The sequence below is a fragment of the Neofelis nebulosa genome, chromosome 7 (assembly GCF_028018385.1).
Source record: "Neofelis nebulosa isolate mNeoNeb1 chromosome 7, mNeoNeb1.pri, whole genome shotgun sequence".
Taxonomy (NCBI): domain Eukaryota; kingdom Metazoa; phylum Chordata; class Mammalia; order Carnivora; family Felidae; genus Neofelis; species Neofelis nebulosa.
The window spans coordinates 13,205,629-13,232,357 of NC_080788.1; the positions used below are offsets into that span (position 1 = coordinate 13,205,629).

At 43.7% G+C, this 26,729-nt stretch overlaps 1 pseudogene; it reads left to right on the top strand.

Annotated features, from left to right (window-relative positions):
- The first annotated feature begins 11,494 nt into the window (after positions 1-11,494).
- On the top strand, positions 11,495-12,130 carry LOC131515860 (large ribosomal subunit protein eL32-like; annotated as a pseudogene).
- The last annotated feature ends 14,599 nt before the right edge of the window (positions 12,131-26,729 follow it).

Consider the following 26,729-nt stretch of genomic DNA (forward strand, 5'->3'; position numbering starts at 1 on the left):
GGTACCATTAGTGGGTATACTATTTGGAGCTACTTCCGAGTGATAGAAAGTAAAAGTAAAAGAGGTTGAGTGGGAAGACAACCAAAGTAGAGAAATCCACAGAAATCCACGAACACCCACAGGCAAAGGCTGTCGCAGAGAGAAGAGTCCCTCTTCCCAACAGACGTCTGAGGGACACCGAGTTGGGGTTAACAAACACTCAGAGCAGATACGGGCTGGAGGCAATGATCCAGGTTCAAGGTTAAGCCTCCGTTTCAAGATCAGCTGGATAGTGCAACTCTTTTCCATCACTGACATTTATGCGGCTGCTGGCTGCAGCATTTTCTCACTAGGTAGAATCCTATGAACTCTTTTCTAAACAACTAGAATAACATCTTAGAGAGCACTCATGGTGTAAGTGTTGAGGTCTGAGAGAGAAAAAAAACAGAGAAGAGTTTGAGATAACTGTAGTCCTTAAAACAAGATCCAGATGAAATTAAAACAGATCTTGGCACCCAGGAGAGTAATTTATACACAAAATGTTCCAACCTGAGAGTTAATCCTTGCTACTTGCTTGCACCTGAGCTATCTGCCTGCTCCCTGCCCATGTGCAAAATAGAGCAGATTGCCTCTGGAGAGGTGCAATTGATTTCTACAAAGCTCAATTATTTTTCCTGGTTTGGGGAAGGGGGTTCCCATTAAGGAGACACATGCTCATAATGGGCGAAACCACCCTACTCCATGTAGCGGACCAATCAAGCTGCTTTTTAACATATTCTGATAGCCAAAAGTCACCAAGCATTTGAGGAAAACCAAGAGTTTCAAGAAAGGGTTTTAGGAAAAATAAAAAACGATAGCCTGAAGGAGGGAAAAATGGAAAAGAACTGCACGACACAAACAAAAATCAAATCAGTATCCAAAGAGAGGTTTACGAGCCTATTTAACCCATAAAACAAGAAGAGGGTGTTAGAAAAAAAGGAGTAAAAAAAAATTCTAAGCTATGAAGAAAACGTTAAAAATATGATCACAAAAAAATAACAAAACAGCAAAATGATACAACAGAAATTGCTGGAAACCAAATTGTTGACCTAAAACATAAAGTCCAAGAAATCTCTAAAAACAGAGTAAGAGGAAAAATAACCATCAAGTGACATGTTATTAGGTAGATAGTATACTTCCTATGTTCATCTTCCATATCACTTAACTTTTCTGACTAGGAGAGGGGACATGAATAGGAGGGAGGATGCAGAGACAGGGTGCAGAGTCAACTCTTTCTAGAAAGTTGGCTCTGAAGAGGAGCAGAGACGGTCAAGTGGCAGGAGGGTGATATCTGACCAAGGGCATATATTTACTTTTTTCAAGACAGAGGTTTGTATCCCGGGAGGCATGTGCAGTCATGAAAAGGCTACATTGCAGCCAAGAGGGGGGCAGTCCAAGGGGCGGCTCAAATCTATCTTTCAATTGATCTAACAATAATTTTTCTGGGATTTTATCTTTATCACAAGTCTCCGTATCAGCCGATGATAATAGACCAAGAGCCAAGAGCAAAGGGTAGGAGCCAGTGAATAATCACAGTAATGCAGTCACACTTCTGGTTCTCTGCTGATCAGGCTCCAATGAACGACATGTTTTAGAAAACTGTTAGATACCATAGGGCATGTGCTTTTAAAACCATACTCTTCAACTAGCCTTTGAACAGTATTGAATGAGCAGCAGCACTCTCTGGGTTATATTACTGACAGATGTGTATACCAATACTGAAAATAGCCTTAGCCCCCAACAAGAGATGTTTGGCTAACGTCCCTCTGGGGAGGCTGAGCCACTTAATAAGAACATCCCCTCGAGGATGAGTTGCGGGGCCGCTGAGGTCAGGATTCTGCATAGAGACATTGTGTTTAACAGGCATTAACAAGCTTATTCAATATTGGACTCCTATTGAAATTGTTTGTTGAATTGTTGGCTTTGTGGTGGAACCATAAACTTTTTAAAGGCAGGGACTGTGGGAGATTCGTTTCTGTGTCTCCAGCATCTCATTCAGGGGCTGGCAAATGGTGGGTCTCATGAAATATTGATGGAACGATGGAATAAATAAATGGATTCAATAACAGAGTCGTTAAAATCAGAGATGTGATAAACACACACTCATCATTCAAGTAAGTTAATACTGTTCCTATTACTATGACAATCACACACCCTCGAAACTCTGAGTTATTTCCCATTTCAGATCTTGCCCATTATCACATATGTGCCCCAATATAGAGTGATAGATGGAGAGAGAGAGATGAAAAAAGAAAGAGAAGGAGGTGGAGGAGGAAAAGAAGGATGGATGGATGGATAGATAGATAGATAGATAGATGATAGATAGATAATAGAAACATACAGACAGACAGACATAAAAATAGACTTTGCCTATGACACAGAACTTTTCCCATTCAACATCTTCCTTAATGATTTATAAGGAGCTACCACTAAGAAATCTTCTGTTTGTGCTAATACTCTTTTTCAACAGTAATGACAAAAATAATAATAGTACTATTTATTGAGTATTGCACATGTATTTTGTGAGCAACATCTCATACATCACACATTATAGTGTACTTAATTTTCAAAATTGAATAATTATAATTACTATAATCTCCATTTTACAGGTGAGAAAATGAGGCTCACAAAAATTTCATAATTGCCCCAAGATCAGAGAGCTAGTAAGCGATTGACTGGGGGTAGGGTTGAAAGCCAGATAGAGGGACACCTGGGTGGCTCAGACAGTTAAGCCCCCGACTTCAGCTCAGGTCACGATCTCACGGCTCATGAGTTCAGCCCCGCGTCAGGCTCTGTGTTGACAGCTCAGACCCTGGAGCCTGCTTCAGATTATGTCTCTGTCTCTCTCTGCCCCTCCCTCACTTGTTCTCTCTCTTTCTCTCTCTCTCTGTCTCTCTTTCTGTCAAATATAAACATTAAAAATTTTTTTTAAAGAAAGCCACATAGAAAATGAGATCTAAACCACGAGGATGTAAATATCATTATAGCTCTAGAAATTTACATCCCCAACATTGTAGTGAACAGGGTACTGGTCTAAGGCAGGTCAGATTTGGTGAGTCGGGGTGGGTGTGGAGAGGTGGACCAGGCCAGCAGTTAATTCTGGAAAACACAGATGCTGGAATGCAGAGAGGAAAGTCAGAGTCTGGACAGAAAGCAGAGACTGTAGTCTAATAACAAGCTTAACCTATTTCAGAACAGGGTCTGAGGCCTGTCCTTTGTCCTTGACTTGCCATACCTGACCAGTGCCCTTACTGGAAAGATAATTTATGATTCCAGAGGGACACGAACGCTTGTGCAGAGCCTGTAAGATGGGAACAATGATTTGTGCTTTCCTGAGCAGCTCTGAACGTGTTTCCAAAGCACCAGCTAGTTTCAAGCAGCTTTGGGGTTTCTTCGCTCTGAACACTGACTTCATTTCAGAGAACTCCTGGTTTACTAATTTACTGGAGGAAATAAGGACATTACAGGAATGGTAGAATAGTCAGCAGAGGAAAAAAGTTTGGGGTTGGGGGTGGGGGTGGGGGGCGATCTGTACAGATAAGCCAGTCTGGAAGTTTTCAAAAGGTGTCTTTCACTTGTTAGGAAATTGACTTATTCATTAATGTATTTCCTTGACCTCCCTGCCACGTTATTTCGTCTCCCACCTCTCTCCCACTTCGAGAATCCGCATATGATTTATTTTCCCTCTCAGTGTTCCTCCCCAGTGAATCGCTGATTGGCAGCAGACTTTGCTCGGAAAACCTGTAGAAATATTTGAAAAGGCATCAGGGACTGTATCTATTCAGCACCGTGCGTGCACCTCATCTATTTTTACTATGCATCCACTAGACCCGCGCAGAGGCATTATTCCAAAGTTGCAACCCTGCAGCTGCTCAAAAAAGAAAAAAAAGAAAAAAAAAAAAAAAAAACCCACTACAACGTGCCCCCGTAGGCAGTTTACCTGCCGAATCGTCCCTTCCCTTCCAGCTAGAAAATCTACTGGAAGTGGGGGGTGGGGGGAGGGTTTATGCCATTGAACACAGGCCAGATTGAGAGGCTTTTTGAAAAGCTGTGCAGCTAGCTTCCATACCAGTGACTTCTCTTGCAAGCTGTGGAAGCAATCGGTGTGCATATAATTGCCTCTTGCATCATTTGTCCGAGGAGCCTGGTTCTTATTGCGAGAGACAAAGGAGTCATGTGTCTTTCCATGAAGCCCTAATGGAGATGGGATAAAATTGGAGGCTCCCTTGAGGCCTGGTGGGAAGTTGATCTGCAAATTGCCTTCCCATTCCCGGCCCCCCCCCGCCATCATTTTTAAATGGGTTAATGGGGACGGCCATCTGCGGACTCTCCCCCGGTTTCTTTTCTGTGCTTCGTGTTTAGTAACACCAGTGTAGATCTTCTCGCATTCGGAAATATCCGTTCCCTCTGCTGCACGGGGACACGCAGGGTTTGTCCTTGCCGTTGTTTTGGTAACGTGGAGGAGAAATTCTTCACAGAGGGCTTGGCAAAATTACTTTTCCTTTGTTCTTTGGGGAACAGATTTCAGCATAGTGATATGTTGTCCCAGCCGACGGCTTCATCCCTGGAATCTCATTCACCGTTGCCTCCCTTGACCGCCCCCTCCAACATTCCCCCTTTCTCTCTCCCGCTCCTTCGACAAGTGCACATAATGGACTTGGAAGTGCCACCGGGTTGGGATCAGGAGGAAGTAACAGTGGACACTGTCCCTGTCCTTGGGGACCCACTAATCCCCTCAAGAGAACGTTTCAGAAACCAAAGGAGGTGGAGAGCCTGGGTGGCTCAGTGGGTTCGGCAACTGACTCCGGATTTTGGCTCAAGACGTGATCTCATGGTCCCTGAGTTGCAGCCCCAGGTAGGGCTCTGTGCTGACAGCACTGAACTTGCTAGGGATTCTCTCTCTCCCCCTCCCTCTCTCTCTGCCCCTCCCTCTCTCTCTCCCCCTCCCTCTCTCTCCCCCTCCCTCTCTCTCTGCCCCTCCTCTGTTTGCAGCTGGCTCTCTCTCACTCTCAAAGTAAACAGATAAACATTTAAAAAAGAAGAAGAAGAAAAACAAAAGCATACAAATGTTAAATAAAGCTTGGGCATATTTCACCATTAGGGTTATGGATTCAGCAAAAGGTAGATACAATGGATAATTCCATCTGAAAAAAAGAATTCCACAGCCACACAAGTTTGCATAAAATTTGGGGACTTACGCGAACCTCTTAATGCCCATCTATTGAGAGACTGGATTAAGATCACTTAACTTTAAAAAAAAAAAAAGTCTCCATGTGAGTGTGATTTTATATCTTGAGTAGCCTGGGGTGGGGTGGCGGGGAGGTATTCTGTTAGGGGAGTTTCTGTGGGCCTCTGTAAGTATAAATAATAGACATTTCCAATTTCTCTTTATTTATTTATTTATTTTATTTTTGAGAGAGAGAGAGAGAGAGAGCAAGAGAGTGGGTGCAGGGAAGGGGCAGAGAGAGAGGGAGACACAGAATCTGAAACAGGCTCCAGGCTCTGAGCCATCAGCCCATAGCCCGACATGGGACTCGAACTCGTGGACCGAGAGATCGTGACCTGAGCCGAAGTCCAACACTTAACTGACTGAGCCACCCAGGTGCCCTTCTTTTTTGCTCAGGGTGCTCTGGTGTGAGTGCTTTTACTCCAATGGAAGAATTCTTCCTTCCACTTATAAAACTGTAAGATGTCTTAGGGCTCCTTTGTACCTGGAGTGGAATGTGTCCAAGCACAAAAAGAATATTTCACACACACACACACACACACACACACACACACACACGTAACTGACTAGCTGTAAAATGAAGACTCTGGCTATTCCTTCCCTTTTCTGCCTCTTGTTCTCCACGACAGAAATACTAGATGAAGTATGAGAAAAACTATGTCAGAGTTCGAAGGTAAGAAAGGGAACATCCAGATGCCATCACCGTGGCAAGCTCATACCCCGACAGGAAGTGGCAATTGAAGGCCAGTGAGACAAGGAAATAATGAGTCCTCATACAACTTAGAGGTTGGTCTTTATGTCACCGTTGCTTTCTTTCTGGGGCTAAAGCCCAGAGCCCGTGCCAGAGAGAAGTGGAGAGGGCAGTAAGCTCAAAGGGGGCTTCCTACATAAAGCCTCGAATCTGGGAAAAGCTGAGCCACGTACAAAACTCCCGTTCCCCACATAGCCATGTGTTCTGTGACAAGGCTACTTACCCAAGCTTATACGGATGGTGGTGCCCCACGGGCACTCGAATTTGATCAGCGTGGAGAAAACCCTTAGTTGAGAAACGGGTGTAAAAACTGATATGAAACCAAGGAGGGACTGAAAAGAGACAACCTTGAAACCAACCCCTTAAAACTCTACGTATCAAAAAGCAGCACGTATATCGAACCATCCCAGAAGTCAACAGAGGAAGCAGCCAGCCAAGCACAGAAGCAAACGATAGCAAAAGATAAAGATTACTCTCTGGACAGGATGATTGTTTCGAGGCTCTGAACACCCAGATACAAGGTATGGGCGAGGACAGGTGTGTAGTGCCATTGAAAACACCAGAAGGCAGATCAGATAAACAACTATATATTGAACAGTAAGTTTTCTTTCTCTCATTTTCCACTTTGTCCCCAGAGTGCCAGAGTACAGGCTTAAAACCCCAAGGGCAGATGTATAAGGATTCTAATTTGGCAAAATAGAATCATCCAAGGTAACAAGACCTACAGATATTCATCTCTAAAGGAAACCTCCAGATCCCTGTTCAATTTTTCTTTCTCTAATAAAGTTTACCAGTTGATAGATCTTACCACGTACATGGCTTACCCTCAACATTTCACTATTTCCTTATTTAGGAATGAAGAGTAGATCCCTTGTTATTTGTGGAAATCCCTGCAATAAATTAAAAGATTAAAAGAAACAGAAAAAGAAAGAATTCAGAGGAAACAGAGCAATGCATATTCTGGGAAAAAAATTAAACACACACACACACACACACACACACACACACAAACGGAGAGATAAGAAAAGGTATTCCTTCCATGAATCAAGAAAATCATTTTTTAATTTTTATCTGTTTCTAAAAGAGAGAGACAGAGTGCAAGTGGGGGAGGGGCAGAGAGAGAGGGAGACCCAGAATATGAAGCAGGCTCCAGGCTCTGAGCTGTCAGCACAGAGCCTGATGCAGGGCTTGAACTCACAGACTGTGAGATCATGACCTGAGTTGAAGTCAGACGCTTAACTGACCGAGCCACTCCGGCACCCGACAAGGGCATAATTTTTTGAAGGAATTTTCAACAAACGAGAAAGAATATATGAAAATTAAAATAAGATTTAATAGAATTTTTGAAGATATAGTATAGAAAACTCATAAGAAGTCAAAGAGATTTGACCATAAGAGGTGGGTGGCAGAAACAATTAGAAGATTATTTTAGATCCAGCATCTGGCCTTAGTATTTCCAGAAAGAGAGAGGGTAAGAAATGGAAAGGAAGAAATTATAAAAAAAAATAGTACAGGAAAATTTCCCAGAACTAAAATACTGGTATTTTAGTTTAAAGAACATTATCGCATATCCAGAACAATGAGAAAGTACACACACACACACACACACACACACACACACACACCAAGGCACTTAATTTTGTTTTATTTTATTTTTAATTTGATTTACTCATTTTGAGAGAGAGAGGAAATGTGTGCACGCACACGCACAAGCAGGGGAGGGGCAGAGGGCAAGGGAGAGACAGAATCCCAAGCAGGCTCCGTGCTGTCAGTACAGAGCCCAACACAGGGCTCATCCCATGACTGTGAGATCATGACCTGAGCCAAAATCAAGAGTCAGACACTTAACCAACGGAACCATCCAGGCGCCCCTATCTTAAAATTTTAGAACTTCAGAGAAAAATAAAGTAACCCTAAAAACCTTCATAGAGAAAAATCAGATGTCATACAATAGGTGGAGAATCATCGTAATGTGGAATTTCTCAAGAAAAATTCTTTTTTTTTTCTTTAATTTTTTTAACGTTTATTTATCTTTGAGACAGAGAAAGACAGAGCATGAACAGGGGAGGGGCAGAGAGAAAGGGAAACACAGAATCTGAAACAGGCTCCACGCTCTGAGCCATCAGCACAGAGCCTGACGCGGGGCTCGAACTCACGGACCGTGAGATCATGACCTGAGCCGAAGTCGGACGCTTAACCGACCGAGCCACCCAGGCGCCCCTCAAGAACAATTCTTAAAGCTAGAAGACAGTGAAAACGTGTAATCCACAACTAAAATACAACCATTCTGAATGTTACACTGTACTTCAAAAAAATTATGTGACCAAACTGACACGCGCAATCCTAGTGAGAGATTTATCACTCCTCTCTCAAAATATGATAAATAAGACAGGGAAAAACAGGGCAAGAATGAAAAATATTAAGGTCAGCACCATTACAAGTTTCATCTAAAGTAGATGTTAAGTATCTGCGAACTTAGGGGGGGTGACTCTTGAATGGGGGCTGAGAACGGAAGATTGGGGGAAGACATCTTGCTAGATTGAAATTCTTGCTCGCTGACTTACCAGCTGTGTTACCACAGGTGTGCATTTGTTTCTTCGGCTTCAAAATAGGTAAAATAATAGTGCCTCCCCCATAAATTTGGTGTGAGAATAAAATTAAATAATGCGCATCCGTTTGCTTCGAGAAGTATCCAGCATAAGTGCCAATAGGTATGTGCGTAGGTGCATAAGTGGGAAACATTTACAAAATTACCATAAGAAAAATCTCGATATTTATGTGATAAACGTTGATAAGTATACCCATTTGAGTCTGGTTCAAAGTCAGGATCACTCTACTCTTCAAAATTGTATTAGAGGCCCAAGACAATGAAATAAATGAAAAAATAAAGGGAGTTACAAGAGCCAGCCAAAGAGAGACAAAACTGGCGTTATTCCCAGACACGTGATTGTCCAAAGTGAAGGTATAATCGTCTCTATAGTCAAACTAATAGCATAGGGAGTTCTGCTAGCATGCTAACTGTAGGAAAACACAGTAGCATGCCTATCCTTCAAAAATAATCCATTGGATGGAGTACTACGTGCCAATGAGAAAGAATGAAATATGGCCCTTTGTAGCAACGTGGATGGAACTGGAGAGTGTGATGCTAAGTGAAATAAGCCATACAGAGAAAGACAGATACCATATGGTTTCACTCTTATGTGGATCCTGAGAAACTTAACAGAAACCCATGGGGAAGGGAAGGAAAAAAAAAAAAAAAGAGGTTAGAGTGGGAGAGAGCCAAAGCATAAGAGACTCTTAAAAACTGAGAACAAACTGAGGGTTGATGGGGGGTGGGAGGGAGGGGAGGGTGGGTGATGGGTATTGAGGAGGGCACCTTTTGGGATGAGCACTGGGTGTTGTATGGAAACCAATTTGACAATAAACTTCATGTACTGAAAAATAAAAAAAAGATAATCCATTGGAAAAACTGTTAGGTAGAACAAATATCTCATTCAAATGAGCAATTGAAATTATTAAGGGTAAACATCAAAAGAAGAAGCAAGACCTGTATGGAAGAATGTAAAAACAAGAGATCTATATGAATAAATTAGAAGGTACAACATGTCTATGAGTGGAAAAAATTAATATTTTTAGGATGGTGAATATTGCCACATAGATCTATAGAGTTAATAAAATTACAGTTAACATCCCAGTAGGTTTTTTTTTAACGTTTATTTATTTTTGATACAAAGAGAGACAGAGCGTGAATGGAGGAGGGTCAGAGAGAGAGAGGGAGACACAGAACCTGAAGCAGGCCCCAGGCTCTGCGCTGTCAGCACAGAGCCCGACGCGGGGCTCGAACTCACAGACCGTGAGATCATGACCTGAGCGAAGTCGGACACTCAAACGACTGAGCCACCCAGGCACCCCCCCCGAAGGGTTTTTTTTATGAATACAGACAAATTAATTCTAAAATGTATACAGAAGTATAAATTAAAGTAAAATAAGTAAAACAATATCTGTATAGAAGTATAAAGGGCCAAGAATAGTGAAGACAATTCTAGAAAGAAAGAAAGAAAGAAAGAAAGAAAGAAAGAAAGAACAAGGTAGAACTATCAGATATCATCTTGTTATAAATTTATAATAATTAAAACACTGTAATGTTAGCATAAAAAGAAAAAAGAGGATCAATACATCATGCTAGAAATAGATTAGGCAACAAATCCCAAAACATACATGTGATCTTAGTATGTGTTGAAAATATTATTATTTGTTGGTAACAACCTCTAAACGCCAGGAGAATGATGAGTTACTGTATAAACATTATTATGTCTATCACCACATTAAAAAAAAAATCTGTGGCTTATTCAAAAAAAGGAAAGAAAGAAAGAAAGAAAGAAAGAAAGAAAGAAAGAAAGAAAGAAAGAAAGAAAGAAAGAGAAAGAAATTGGGTGCCTGGGTGGCTCAGTCAGTTAAGTGTCCGACTTCAGCTCAGGTCATGATCACACAGTTCATGGGTTCGAGCCCTGCATCAGTTCTCAGAATATCCCTTGTGAAAGCTGAATAAATAAATTAATCAATGGAAGATGTTAAAAAAGCAAAGATTAAACAGGAATGAGCAAGGGCAATTCGGTATTCATCATGTTATCTACAGATTATTATTCATTACAGAACTCTTTCTTTTGCTATGTATTGATAGGTCAAATGGAATGGAAATGTCAATTGAGAGAGAAAGAGGCCTCCTATATTATCGGCAGGAAGTAGGCCAGTTAATTTATCTGGATCAATACTGTTCTCTCTTGCTTAAAGATTATTGTTTTTAAATCTAGTGAACTGAAGAAAAGGGAGCTTCAATTCATAACATTTAAAGTAACTCCTATACATATTGAAATATTTATGAATGAAATGATATGTCTTAGATTTGCTTCAAAATAATCCGTGTGTGAGGGAGAAAGTGAGTAGGGATAGAGGTGAAACTCGACTGTCATGAGTTAATAACTGGAAGCTGGGTGATGGCTGCATGCAGATTTATTTACTACTATGTATATGCTATATAATAAAAAATAAAGTAATTCTTTTTAAAAAAATTTTTTAATGTTTATTTATTTTTGAGACAGAGAGAGACAGAGCATGAACGGGGGAGGGTCAGAGAGAGGGAGACACAGAATCTGAAACAGGCTCCAGGCTCCGAGCCATCAGCCCAGAGCCCGACGTGGGGCTCGAACTCACGGACCGTGAGATCATAACCTGAGCCGAAGTCGGCCGCTTAACCGACTGAGCCACCCAGGCGCCCCTAAAGTAATTCTTTATATATGACTATTCCTCTACATAGATGTAAGAAGTCATTTGTGATAGAAGATGAGAATCCATGTTTGCCTCATGATTAGCAAATATCATGATTAATCCATTCATTAAAGGGACTGCTTTGTTCCTTCTCTCTGTCTCTTTTTTTTTTTTTTTTTTTAGTGTTTATTTATTTTTGAGACAGAGAGCATGGGGGCGGGGGGTGGCAGAGAGGGAGGGAGACAGAAGACCGGAAGCAGGCTCCGCTCTGACAGCAGACCACACGATGTGGGGTTCGAACTCACAAACTGCAAATCGTGACCTGAACCAATGCCCATCACTTAACCAACTGAGCCACCCAGCTGCCACCCCCACCACGGTTCCTTCTCTTTAGAAAAGCTGGGCGACACCCCCTTTCGTCCTCGGCACTGCCTATGGAGGTGGCAAACATCTCTTTCTCGCATCACGGCCACCCTCGACCTCTAGTGAGCCCCAAGATCATTAAAAAGTGGACCAAGAAATTCATCTGGCACCAGGCAGACCCCTATGTCAAAATTAATTAACAGCGGAAGCCCAGAGGCATTGACAATAGGGTGCGCAGAAGACTCAAGGGCCAGATCTTGACGCCCAATGTGGTTTGCGGGAGCAACAAGAAGCCAAAGCAGGTGCTACCCAGTGGCTGCTGGAAGCTCCTAGTCCACGGTGTCAAGGAGCTGAAGTGCAACAAATCCTCCTGTGCAGAAATTGCTCACAAGGTCTCCTCCAAGAACCACAAAGCCATTGTGGAAAGAGCAGCCCAGCCAGCGTCCATCAGAGTCACCGATCTCAACGCTGGGCTGCGCGGCGAAGACGCGAATGGACAGCGTTAGGTGCGCCATCGCGTTTGTGTGCATGAAACCAGAAAATTATGTTTATAAAAGCTCAGCAATAAAATAGGCATCTGCTTTCCCCTTTTCCCTATAAAAGGCTCATGCTATGAGCAGTCCTCCTAAAAACTTGAGCGAAATTGTAGCACCCAGGATTTAAGAAACGTAAATGACGTGCCTGGAAGGCAGAGGACTGTGAAGAAAGAACGTGAAAAGTCACAGCTGAACTTCTGCTGAGTGCCAACGCCCCGGTGACCTTCAGGTTAGAAATCTGGCTTCCCACACCAGCCAGACTGCAGACAGCACCACCCCTCCTAGACTGGGTCTTGAAGAAATGGGTCTTTCAGGACTTCAGACCAACAGCCTCAGAGCAGGGGAATCCCAAGAGCCCTTAGAGCCCCACTTTATTATATGCTACAGTTTCAAGGGGACCTCAGTTCCTGGGAAAATGCTATTAAAGCTCGTTATTGGTTTGTCTTGTTTTGCTCTGCTTTGTTTTGACTTATCATTTTAGTGGTTGGTTTTTTTTTCGCCAGTTGTGGTCATTTCTCAAGAGGTTGCAATGAAGTTTCTTGTGGTTGTTTCAACATGGCATGTCTGCTTCCATTCTGAGTTTACTTAGTAAAGTGGCTAACGATGATGTTATCATTTGCTAAGAGAGATTTGCACAGTCTTCGAGGAGGCTGAAGGAGCACAGGGGCCAGAAGTACAGATAACCGCAGTCACTTCTTCCCTTTACCTTCCCTGCTACTCTTTTGTTTTACTGTTTATTTATTTTTGAGAGACAAAGAGAGATAGGACATGAGTGGGGAAGGGGCAGAGAGAGAGGGAGACACAGAATCTGAAGCAGGCCCCAGGCTCTGAGCCGTCAGCACAGAGCCCAACGCGGGCTCGAACCCATGGATCATGAGATCGTGACCTGAGCCGAAGTCGGACACTCAACTGAGCCACCCAGGAGCCCCACCTTCCCTGCTACTCTTGAGGGCATTAAGATAAAGCCCCACACTCTGGGCATTGGCTTCTATCTGAGTTGAAATCATTGCTTCAGACACGCATTCCGTATTCATGTGTCTTCATTTCGTTCCCAGAGGACAGAGGGACAATCTCTTTCAATGGGTGTCATTGAAAATTCCAGGTGATATTGACAGGCATTATTTTGTTTGATGTGAACATGAACATCTATCTTGACTTCCACTCAACAACTATTGGGCACTTATTCATGTCAAATTGTGTGGCGGGCATAGGGAATACAACAATAAGGCGGAATTTGCCCTTGAGGAGCTCAGAATTTAAAGCAGGAGATAAACGAGTAACAATGCACTCAGCCTGGGGTCGCCTGGGTGGCTCAGTCAGTTAAGCGTCCACTTGGGCTCAGGTCATGATCTCACAGTTTGTGAGTTCGAGCCCCGCGTCGGGCTCTATGCTGACAGCTCAGAGCCTAGAGCCTGCTTCAGATTCTGGGTCTCCCTCTGTGTCTCTGCCCCTCCCCTACTCTCTCTCTTTCTCTCTCTTCCCCTCTCAAAAATAAATAATAAAAACATTAAAAGAAAAAGGATTCACTCACCCTGTAACAGACTTGGGGATATATAGAGGTGTGCACAAAGGATTATGGGAGCACGGATAAGAGTGTCTCAACTGGAGAGGGGAGAAGCATTTCTGCTGATTCCTGAAGGATAAGCGAGTCTTGATCAGGAAGCTAGAGAAGACAGGTGATCAAGAACGGGGTAAACCGACGCCCAGGCGTAATACAGTGCTTGGCGTGGCCTGACAAATCCTACAGGCTGGATAGAAGGTAGGGTGAATTGGACAAGTGTTAAGAAGGGAGGTTAGACAAAGGGAAGCAGGTCGTATAGAAGTGGATGTTAGAAAGACACTTACTCACTCCACAGGGTTCTGCAGGACTCAAAGCACACTTTCCCCCAATCTCTGTACCTCGGCAACCCTGACGTGCCCAGGCGGTTCCCATACGTCAAGTGTATCGGCCAGCCCGGTGGACGGGTCTGCCAGGAGCCCATGCACACAAGGACTGGGACAGAGAAACATCCAGGGGAATGTGCTCAAAGGGAAGAAGAAACCAGGCACGAAGGGCCTGTCCACTGTCCTGCTCAGAACGCTCTCGAAACCCAAACACAAACTGAGACATTCTCTGTGACTCTTCCATTTGGTCACAGTGCTTGGGGCGCGCTGGCATCCCTGAGGCCGGCCGTGTGTTGACGGTGCGGCCCTTGAGGGCACGTGCTCTCTCCCCTCGAGGGCACATCTCGTGATGCTAGTCTCATCTTCATGGAACCTTATCTGAGTTCAGAACCTGGGGGTGTGCATTTTGTTTCATATCCCAAGTGTGTCACTGACATTCTGCCCTCCTCTGCCGAGAGGATCAGTAGTATCCCCCAGTCTTCCTTCTTTTTTTTTAAGTTTATTTGTTTATTTGGGGGGTGGGAGGAGAGAGAGAGAGAGAGAGTGGGCAGGGGAGAGGGCAGAGACGGCGGAAGAGAGAGAGAATCCCAAGCAGGCTCCACACTGTCAGCTCGGAGCCCGACGCAGGGGCTCGAACTCACCCACCTCGAGATCGGGACCCGAGCAGAAACTAAGAGCCAGACACGTAACCGCACCGAGGCACCCCCACTCCCCCGCCCGGGCTTCTTCAGAAGAGCCACGGTGCTTCCTCAGGTCGCTGATACACTCTGTGAACATCAGCACCAACTTCCCAATAAGATGGCCAGCCTCTTCCAAAACCCCGCACAGAACAACGAACGCTTTTGCCGGCAGATGAGGCTGCCTAGCTGCGCCCAAATGAAGGTAGAGCTCCCTCGATTCAAACCTGTCACACAATGGTGAGGGAGACAGGAGGAAGAAGCAGACAGACAGGTCCAGTAACTAAGAATAAGCTCTCCAGATGTGCCATTTATATATATATATAATATATATAAATATATATTATATATATATTATATATGTATAAATATATATATAATATAATAATATAAATAATATATATATATTTTTTCCCCCTCAACTCAGGCTGTCATCAATGTTTCAACATTCAATGTTTGATTTCCTGCTCTCTTCTTGCCTCCCATGGAGATTGAACTGAAGTCCCCCCACTTCCCCAAAGGAATCCCACTTTTTTTTTTCCCCACTGTGCTCTGATCGGTGAGCATCTCAAGCACGGTTTCCTCCGCAGATTGCAAGTTAATGTCACAGAGGGGAAGGCGCCATGTGTGTGCTGTCACACATCAATCATCCTCTCCTGTTTCGCGCCCCGAGGCGTGCGTTGGTTATTTTTATTCCTTTGCTGCACCTCCTTCCTCAAGTTCCCCCGGGAAGAGAGAGAGAGAGAGAGAGAGAGAGAGAGAGAGAGAGAGAGAGCACTGCCCAACTTATGGAGAGTTTGAGAAGAAGAGGGGCATTTTACAAAGGGAATTGCACAATCTTGCCCCCCTATCGCAGCATTTCGTGCTCCCTCTGAGACCCCCGGGTAGCTCCCGTGTGCAAAGGCTGAGCTGCTCTCCAGCACCTGCGTCCGCGTCACTGGTCTCAAACCTTTTCAACCATTTCATTCCCAAAGTTCCCATCTATCAGCAGCGCTTCAGGGAGAATAATGAGGAAATCATTGGCGTATCTTGAAGGCCGAATTACGCCAGAATGGAATCGAGGGGGCAGGAGTGATGGAGGAGAAAATGCTTTTTAAGAGAAATCTCCAATTTAGCTTTCACATTTCCAGGCTCTGAAGTTCCAGGGGGTCATTGCGTGGAATGGGAAAGGCAGAGAAGGTCTCACTGGCGAGGCTGGTTTCTACTCCCGGTTTCTGGAAAAACTACAGCATTCTTTCCCTCTTGCTATCAGGGGATTGGATTTATAAGCCTTCACCACCACGTGTAAGGTTACACAGAGGCAGAGCTTTACATCAAGAAACCTGTCCTCTTGGCATAAACTATAGACCTCAGACAGCTGCTCAATTCTTGGAGAGCACACTTTTGCAGACAATAAACTGTATATTAGTTATAGCTTAAAGTGACAATAGCAGCTACCATATATTAAGGACCTTCTATAGGACAGATACGATGCTGGGGCCATACACACACCAGGACTGACCTTTCCTACAACCTGAGAGCGATCATCGTTTACAGTATAGAAATATGAAAACAGATGATCAGATAGGTCCAGTCACTTGGCCAAAGCCATAGTTTTTTTAATTTATTTTTTATTTTTTTATTTATTTTTATTTATTTTAAAAAATTTTCTTATATGTTTGTTTATTTTTGAGAGTCAGAGCCCAAGCGGAGGAGGGGCAGAGAGAGAAGGAGACACAGGATCCGAAGCAGGCTCCAGGCTCTGAGCTGTCAGCACAGAGCCCGACGCGGGGCTCCAACTTGCAAACCGCAAGATCGTGACCTGAGCCAAAGTCAGACGCTTAGCTGACTGAACCACCCAGGTGACCCCATAGGTTTTTTTTTTAAGTTTATTTTTTTATTTTGAGACAGAGAGTGAGACAGAGAGAGACAGAGAGAGAGCAGGGGAGGGGCAGAGAGACAGTGAGAGAGAGAGAGAGAGAGAGAGAGAATCCGAAGCAGGCTCTGCACTGTCAATGCAGAACCCATTGTGGGGCTCAAACCCACAAAACCACGAGATCATGACCTGAGCCAAGATCAAGAGTCAGACGCTTAACCGACTGAGCCATCCAGGTGCCCCCAAAGCCACAGTTTTGAGGGAATATTCAACCTCAGTACCACCTGGCTCCTTCCCACTTTGGACCCTCTGGTAGCTCTTCCTACCATGTGGATGGAGACAGGGAAGGAAAATATCTTATATTCAGTGAGTGAGTAACATTATTTTCTTATAAAGCAGCACATAGAAGGCAAGGTATTGATTAGGTCTGATGCTTTCCTAGACCTATAAAGGTAAGGTGTTGGTGACATCTTGGTTTGGAAAACCTTAACCATTCTGCTCGTGACCCAGTGCGCTGCATGCGATATAGCAGAAAGAGTAATCAGAAATGTTTGGTTGTCTATTGCTGGGGAACAAACCACCCCAAACTTAGAGTTCCAAACAGAAGACATATCATGTGTATTTGCTGACGGCTCAGGGATTTGGTCAGGATTTCCAGTCTCTGCTCCCCCTGGCATGAGATAGGACAGTTTGACTCTGCCCAGAAGATCTGTTTCCAAGATGGCTCATGCACATGGCTGACAAGTTGGTGCTGGCTGCCCCCTGAGAGCTCTGTGGGGGCTGTCAGCCTGGAATTTACTCCATGTGGCCTATCCACCAGGCTCGTTGGGCTTCTTTCAGCATGGTAACTGGGTTCTGAGAGGGTGTATCCCAAGAACCGGCAATCCAGAAGGACAGGACTCGGGGAGCACTTATCAAGCTTCAGCTTACTTTGCACTGGTATTACACCAAAGCTAGTTTCAAGACCAAGCTTAGTCAATGTGGGAGGAAACTACACAAGAGACGAAATGCCAGAAGCTGTGGCTCACTGGGGGCCACCCACGTAGCAACTCTTTCCCAGAAGCCTGCTGACTTTGATCGGAAGAGGAGCTCTGACTCGCCAGTGCTTCCTCTGTCAACCTGAGAAAGTTGCTCAGCCTCTCTGTTCCTTTCCTTTCCTCTGTTCCTTTCTTTTCCTGTCTTGCAAGATTGGCTTAACACAATCTACCACATACCTTTGCTTCATCACTATAATTTCCACACTTGCATGAGATTTGAGTGTTCATCTGCTTCAGAATCTGGCAATTCTGAATGCATTGAATTCCGAATGAATTTCTCTGAAGAGAAATCAGGGCTCGAGGGCTGTGCAACATAGAGACTCGGGAGTGGGTCCTGGATGGCAAACTCAGGCTTTCCTCTCACAGAATGCTGAGATAACGGATGTTGTATTTTCTTACAGAGGAAAAAAAAATGAAGAGAGAGATTCTAAAACACTTCACAGAGTGTTGACATGAAAGAGGGCTGACTGTGGGGATGTGGCATGATTGATGGCCAAGATTATAGTCTTGGGAGTAAACAAAGACTGGATATAAATCTCCCTCATGCTGCTGAGTGGATGCCTCTCCCAGAAACTCGAAAGCTGTGAGAGCCTTAGTTTCTATATTTTAAAAGTGACATCCATGTTGGATAAGCTAAATAAGATATTAGCTATAAAGTTCCTCTTGCAGAGTCCTGTATTACTGTATATACTCAACAAATGGTATTGGTTTTGTATTTATGAACATTAATGATTGTAGCAAAGGTTGGAAAATAACAGTGCCTTAAGTGTTGATTAATTTTTCTCTCTCCATATGAGTTTAAGGATCAACATTCCTCAACTTAACATGATGGGTTTACACCACGGATGGGTGGGGGACCCCACCCTTACTCTCTTGTGGCTCTGACTGCCTCACTACAAAGTTTTCATCTCATGGCCTGAGGTGGCATCCCCAAATTCCACTTTTATATCTGCATTCCTGCCACTGGGAAATGCACAGGGAAAAGTGAAGTCAGGGCCCAGAAATTGCTCAGTTCCCCTCTGCACACATATCATTGGCCAGGACGTAAGGACATAAGCTTCGAGAGAGGCTGGAAGATACAATTTCAGCAGGGTGATTACCTGCCCAGCTAACATCCCGTCATTCAATTACTAAAAGAAATCAACCAAACAAACAAAAAAGTGCAAATATTGAAGACGGCCAACAGACTGTTCCACATAACCTGTAATTGAATCTCTAGTTGTCTCAGTGTTTGCATTTGTTTCATTTTGTTTTGTTTTTTTTTTTTTAATTTTTTTTTCAACGTTTTTTATTTATTTTTGGGACAGACAGAGACAGAGCATGAACGGGGGAGGGGCAGAGAGAGAGGGAGACACAGAATCGGAAACAGGCTCCAGGCTCTGAGCCATCAGCCCAGAGCCTGACGCGGGGCTCGAACTCACGGACCGCGAGATCGTGACCTGGCTGAAGTCGGACGCTTAACCAACTGCACCACCCAGGCGCCCCTCATTTTGTTTTGTTTGAAAACATTTTTAGACATCATAATCCTTTCAAGAAAGGAGGCTTTGCATTAGATACAATGTCTAAAAAAAGAAGCATAATTGTTCTGCACGTGGATAACAGGTAACTTATATTTTTAAATTTTTGGATAAGCCAAATAAGATATTAGCTACAAAGGTCCTCTTGCAGAGTCCTGTATTCAGAGAAAGTGACATATTTTAATAAGTTGAAGTAGATTTGTGGAATTGAGGGCTGCAGGGGAAACAGTTTATTACAGGGTTGTTAATAAACTTCTCCAAAAGGGCCAGATGGTTAAGTATTTTCGGCTTTAAGGGGCATTCTGTCTTTGAAGAAAATACTCAGCTCTGCATTTGTGGTGCAAAAGCAGCCACAGGTAACACATAAATGAATAGGTATAATTATGTTCCAATAAAGCTTTATTTACAAAAACAGGTGGTGGGCCAGGTTTGGTTCGTGTGCTGCAGTTTGCCAACTCCTGATTTACTAGCTGATCAATGTTTCATGGCAAAAATGTTCTATCCTCCCTCGGAATCAGATTTTTGAAATCCTCTGAGAGTTCCCATGTCAACATATACATTTATCTCTGACCCCATTGACTGACTAATTTGAGCAGAGAGAAGAACTGGCACACAGGGACCATTGTGACTTGATCACTGGTCCCAAATGGATTATAACATGGTCGTTCTTGGTCTCCAGGAATTACTAGTTGGACATTTGAAATTATCGCTTCACACAATCATAGGACATGTCAGCAGAAGAGACAATGTTCCAAAGAGTCACAGACTTGCAACTTTGGTTAAGCTATTATGTCTTAGATTGGGGGGTTGGACGTATTTAATTATTAATCAAGTCTCTTTCAGTTGTAGACTTCTAGGATTCGCTGTAAAATTTAGTACTGGCATTTCCTCAAGAAGATGAGGTCATTCATTTGCTCAACAAATATCTCTTAGATAATCATGAGAGCCAGGCCCTGTTTCTGCTCATGAATAGAAAGTCACAGAATAAAACTAAATCGGTTTCTCGTCTCGTGGAGCTTACGTACTAGTAGAGAGCAAAAAGGAAGGGACAAAAGAGGGAAGGAACACAGGAAAGGATGAGGGAGAGAAAGAGAGCAAGAGAAAATCAGATGTTAATAAGTGCCATGCAGAAAAGGTTACATTTAAACCTCCATATGGAATAACGAAGCAGATTTTGTTTTGAAGTTCATGTGACAATGATGAGGAAGATAATGATCTCTGAGCGAGGGTATCCACTAACACCAAGACAGGAACTGAGCCTGTTCTGAAAACAGCAAATGGCCCAAAGTAACTGTGGCAAGGGCTGGGGCAGAGTGGTGCCAGGGGAGGTTGGAAATGTAGGTGACAACCCAATGACACAAAGCCTTACAGTCCATGGTCCAGGGTTTAGACTCCTATTTAAAATCCAATAGGAATCCACCGACGAGCTCTAACCAGGGAAAGTATGGAGCTCATGAAGGAAACAATGATGAAGCGTACAAAGAGAAATAGGACCTTCAAAATGCCTGACTTTTTTTTAGTGTGTTTGCTACTGTACGGAAATAATTCCAGAAGGGAGTGTTGTCATAAGAAAAAACAAAGTGGTAAATGACATTGCCTAATGGGCAGGCACTGAGGTGGAACTCTGGGCTCACCCATCGGCTGGACGAACTTAAAAGTGTTATGTGTTAGCTATTATGGCTGCCTTTGCTAGGGTACTACAAGAAGAGGTGAGCTCAGGCAAGAACTGGCCCTTTGCAAGCAGGGACCATCGCGTACATAGAGAATTAAGAGATGATGGGCCTTCCAGGGTCGGACGTGCCGTCTGACCGGAAGTCTGGTTGACGGGTCCCACCCACACTTGATCAAGGGTTTTGCACAACAGCTGGAGATGCTGGACTTTGGACTGTGTTTTGTGGGAGAGGACCAGGAAGAAGGGTATGTTTGGGCTACGACGGTGAAAGTATTAGGAGGCAAAATAGTTTTCATTTCTCGGCTTCCTTGCAGTTTGGAGTGATATTTAGCCATAAAAACGTAAGGAGACGCGGTATGTGTCACACCTGGGGCTGTCCATGGAGATTCCCCACGCAGACTTTTCCATGCTGTTCTGTCTCCTGCTTCCTTGCACTGGGTAGGCAGTGGCAACGCCAGGAAAAAATATATATATTCAAGATGGTAGAACAAGAAGATGCGGGACTCAGGTTCCCGAAGCACAGCCTGGGGAAGAGCCCCTGTGGATTAGGAACACCTATTGTTAACCCCAAATGAGTGAGAAATCATACACTTCTATTGTGTTTGAGCCATTGTGGGGTTTTCACAGCATTACCTGCGCTAAAAGTTCTTTCACTCCTATATTGGATGAGGAGCAGGTTTGGGGAAAAGGCAAGCAAAATTGAGAGGGTTTGTGTGTGCGCGCGCGTGCACGCGCGCGCGCGCATGTGTGTTTGCTTTCCTCTGTATTTTGCCACGTGAAGTTCTAGATGTGCGTTAGACAAGCAGCTTGCCTTGTAAGCCCTTGGAATGTAGAAGTCTGGGGTTCCAGGGAGAGATCAGGGGTGGATATTTGGGAGTCATTGGAACATAGATGGTATGTAGACATGGGGCCGATTTATAATTAAGAGAAGGAGGTTCGAGGCTGATTCAGGAGCAGTCATCAGACAAACGGACAAACAAACAAAAGAGCCAGAGGTAAAGTCCAGGAGGCACCATCCAGTGAAGTTGAAGGAAAACTGGGAGTGGGTGATATCACCAAAAGTGAACCCTGTCTAAATGCAAGTTCATGTCTAAAGTTACTAAAATACACATCACCCCAGGGGTCTCTCTGGGAGGTAAAACTCTGCAACCCTTGGGGTAGAATGTCAGAGTTTATTTCTTCAGAAGTAAACGGTAAAGGAAACCAGTAGACCGCACACCTGTGTTTTCTGAAGTCCTTTGCTCGAGGGAATAGTGAGTCAGAACTTTTGAATTTAACGCTTCATCTTGTAATCCCCTGAGTACCAATGGGGCTACATAAACAACCATTTCCTGTAACCTCAGACCGTACATCCAGTTCTCACCTCACTCTTGTCACCCACACCTGCTGACAGGTTTCCTCCTCCCACTACAAGATTTGAAATAACACATAGAGGGGTAAAAAAGAGCAGGTGAGTAGGAAAAAAAAATAGCAAAAGTCTCCACCATAAGAATTTCACAGGCAAAGCACCCAATCATCTTTGCAAAGACGAGACAACAGGGATGAGATAATCACGTGTATAGTTTCTTCACATTCAAAGGACGCTGCTGGGGGAAAAAAAAAAAAAGACTAATTCTGGAAGTAAAGACCACCAAGGTCAGGCAAGAGCATGGAAACACAGAGGAGATGCCTGGATTATTCTAACCTGGGTTTTGACTCATTTTCCATCAAGCGTCTGGGCAACGACTAATTCATTGTTGGAGGGAAAAAAAATGTTTGTCTGAAGGGACATGAGTCTTTAACTTGTTATTTTACTATTTTAAGGGTCAATTTAAGGAGGTGTAACTAACAGACACCAAACTTCCATGGACTAAATAAAACAGAAACTCATTTTTATCTCCTACTCTCTCAAAAGGGTCCAGAGGTGAGTGACCTATATAGAGTGATGGGGTTGGCCGTTCTTTTTTCCTCAACACGTGGCTTCCATGCTAGGATCTAACATTTCCTGGCTCTTTCCATTCCTTCACCAAAGGGGAGGGAGAAATAGAGGCAGTGGAGAACTAGCCATACCCTGCAGAGGAAATTACACGAAATTATATACATCACTCCCACTTATATTCCATTGGCAAGAACTCAATCACACACCTAGCTGCAAGAGAGTCCGTGAAATGTAGCATCCATAGCCGGAAAGCCAAATTCCCTGATAACAGTGTCATGCACTTTGTAGGGGAAGCTTCTACTCTAAAAGGAAGAACAGGAGGATAGATTCTCAGGAGAGGTTAGGGGCACGTGTCATAATGTTCAAAATAAGACCCGAGGTTCACAGTCCCAAAACGACCACAGGAGAATGCTCTTTTAGACCTCTACTCACCCAGTCTCAGGCTCTAGGTCCCTATCCCCTGACTTCTTTTCCCCTTTCAGGTTGCTCATGGTATTCCTTTAAAATTGACTCCGGTGATGTAGACGAATGTTGGGAACCCCGTGGTTAGTATTCACCCTGAACTTTCCTGTGTCTCAGGCTTATGGGAGAAATAAAAATAGAGTTTGCTGTATGTGAGAAACTCTGCTCAAGGAATGAAGACTTTTGTGGGAGTTGATATAAATCACAGAAAGAAGTCTACCTTTTAGAGAAGAAACAAACATTTTGCTTAAGTTTTCTCTTATTTCCCTTTTCCAAGGCTCTGAGAGACACCCTAATGATTTGGCCACGTTGTCGTATAACTGTTTGAATATGCCAACATGAGAAAATTTAATTTTGTGGTTTGTTTTTTTGTTGTTGCTGTTTTGGGGTTTGTTTGTTTGTTTGTTTGTTTTAAGACTCACATCGCTTGTGCTGCAAGCTTCCAAGATGGTTTCTGACCATCTTAGTCAGCTCAGGTTTCTATAACAAAACACCCTAGACAGGGTGACTTACACACAGACATTTATCTCTTGCAGCTCTGGAAGCTGGGAAATCCAGGATCAAGTTGCCAGCTAGATTCAGTTTCTGGTGAGAGCCCTCTTTTGGGTTTGCAGACAGCCACCTTCTCACGTGGGGGAGAGACTCTAGTCTCTCTACGTCTTCTAAGGATACCAATGCCATCATGCGACCTTCTGTCCTGATGTCATAGAAACCTTATTACTTCCCAAAGGTCCCACCTCAAAATACCATCACGTTGGTGGTTAGAGCTTCAGCACAAGAATTTAGAAGGACACAAACATTCAGTCCATAACGTAGACGATTCTCATCTCCTGGTATTAAGCCACTGCGTTCTCCTTGTCATGTGAATAAGAGGCTACCTTTGCGACCATAAGGGAACATATAACTTCTTAGTACAAATCATAAAAGATATTGCCATTTCCATCTCGCTCTCTTGGATTGCTCACCCGGGAGGAAACAAGCCGCCATATTAAACACCCAGGCAGCCCTGTGTGGAGACCCATGTAGAGAGAAACCAACGTGTTAGCACAAGATTGCTCACATAGGAATTGATTGATCAGTCCCAGTCAAGCCCTCCGATCGTTTTAGCTCCCCGGAAGCAGAGGCCCTGACATCATGGAGCAGAGGCCCTGCTGTACCGTCTGAATTCCTGACCCACAGAAACGGAGACATAACAAATGATGACTTTGGTTTCAAGCCACTAAGTTTCGGGGGTGATTTGTTACGGAACAACAGACAACAGCTGTCCATTTTGGTGTCTTTTCCGTTACATTTCTACTTGTACTGAGTGGCATTAGAGTAGCCAGGGGCAGTTGAGGGATCTTGCTAAGGAATATTTGAGCTGGGAATACTTGTAGTTGGGGATTAATGGAGGGTATTTATGTAGTTGGTAGCCAATACCGTGCATAGATAAATGCTTTTTAGCTATCTTAGCATAGGAACAGCTCCCGAGTTTTTCCTGTCACTGTAACAGCAGCTGTGTGGGAATGATAGCCGGTACCCTGGGGCCTGGTGGCAAATGGCTCATGTCGGAGACACAAGGTGTGAAATACACAGAGCTAGAAGTTAGTCTGTGGAAAACTCATTCCAAAATGCGTAAAACCAGGGGCCCCGGGTGGCTTCATCAGCTAAGCGTCCGACTTCAGCTCGGGTAATGATCTCGCAGTTCGTGAGTTCAAGCCCGCGTCACGTTCTTGCGGACAGCCTGAAGCCTGCTTTGAGTTCTGTGTCTCCCTCTCTCTGCCCTTCTCCTGTTTGTGCTCTTTTTCTGTCTCTGTCTCTCTCTGTCTCAAAAATAAACATTTAAAAAATTAAAAATGTATAAAACTCTAAGTGGAAAATTTGTTTCTTTCTAATGCCCCATCAGAATTGGGAGAGCCCCTATTACCAGAAATGCATGTCATAACGGAGGGTATACAATCATAAACATACTTCTCTATTTTTTATGGGTGTTACACAAAATAGAATTTAACAAAATTCCTCAGGTAGAGTATTCAATCCTGTAGTAACACTACAAACAAAAAATGCATCTGTATAGGGAATCACGTGTTTTTGACAACTTAATTCTCAAGAAGAAGAAGAAGAAGAAGAAAAATAAGAAGGAGAAGAAGAAGAAGAAGAAGAAGAAGAGATCACCCATGTAAAAGAAAATAGGAGTTTTCTTTCAAGTACCTTTATTAAAGTAATACAGCAAAACTATTGTCACATGAATAAGTGACAAAAGCATGTGTAGCCAAAAGTGAAGAGAGAAGGCATTAGAGAGTTGGGTTAGGCAGCTAATTAATATCATATTATATTATATTATAACTTCAGATTTTGTGATGCTTGTAGTATTTGCCATTTTAGGGGAACGTTTTCTTTTCCTAAATAAATATTTACTTTTTGACTTAATTTTGCATTCATGATTTTTTCCTTCTTCTCCTTCTTCTCCGTCGTCATCTTCTTCTTCTTCTTTATTGAGAGAGAGGGCACAAGTAAGAAAGGGCAGAGAGAGAGAGAAGTGGGCTCACCTGAAGTGGGGCTTGAGTTCACGAATGGCGAGATCACGAATGGCATCTGAGCCAAAGTCAGATGCTTAACTGACTGAGCCACCCAGGTGCCCTTCCTTCTTCTTCTTCTCAAGAAGAGCGCCCCCCCTCAAATTGGGGTGCCTGGGTGGCTCAGTCAGTTAAGTGTCTTGCTTCAGCTCAGGCCATGATCTCACAGTTCGTGGGTTCGAGCCCCACATCGGGCATCCAGTTCTCGGGCTCTGTGCTGACGGCTCGGAGCCTGGAGCCTGCTTTCGAATCTGTGTCTCCCTCTCTCTCTGCCCCTCCCCCACTTGAACTCTGTCTTTCTGTCTGTCTGTCTCTCTCTCTTTCTTTCTCTGAAAAATAAAGATTAAAAAATATTAGAAAAAAGAAGAGCCCCCCAGATGGTATATTTTCAGGGCCCCCAAAACCTGAATCTCCCTGTGCCTAATCTTTACTCTTAGAACCTCCTCAACATGAAAGCCCATCCATTCATTTGTTTGTTCATTCATTCATTCATTCAATGACAAATATTCAGCCCCACACATGCCACCCTTGCGAGGCTTTCCAAGTGCCATTTCCAGGATGAAACAGTGCTTGGTGTGGACCACAGCAGTCAGTATCTCCCGCCCTGTAGACGTTGCTGACATACTGATCCTTTCCTCCCAGTTATAGCGTCCCCGAACAGACAGGGACTTTCTCATTTATTTTTCAACACACACAGATTCAACAGTGTCTGGTAACGAGTAAGTTATTGTTCGTAAATGTTCAACACACAATTCTCACGCGGAGAACTGAGACTTCAAAGAACACTCAAAACATTGATTTCTTATTTATTGTTTTAATCTACTTCAAGCCCCAATCCTCAGTCTTTGCTGAATTTCACTCAAGTATTGTGATTTTTTTTTCGTCCCCAGCTAGTTGTCTTAAAACCTCCGATGCCTATCAATGCGTATGGTAGGCAGATAATTGTCCCCCCGACCTTGCCCACATCCAACGCCCAGAGCCTCTGAATATGT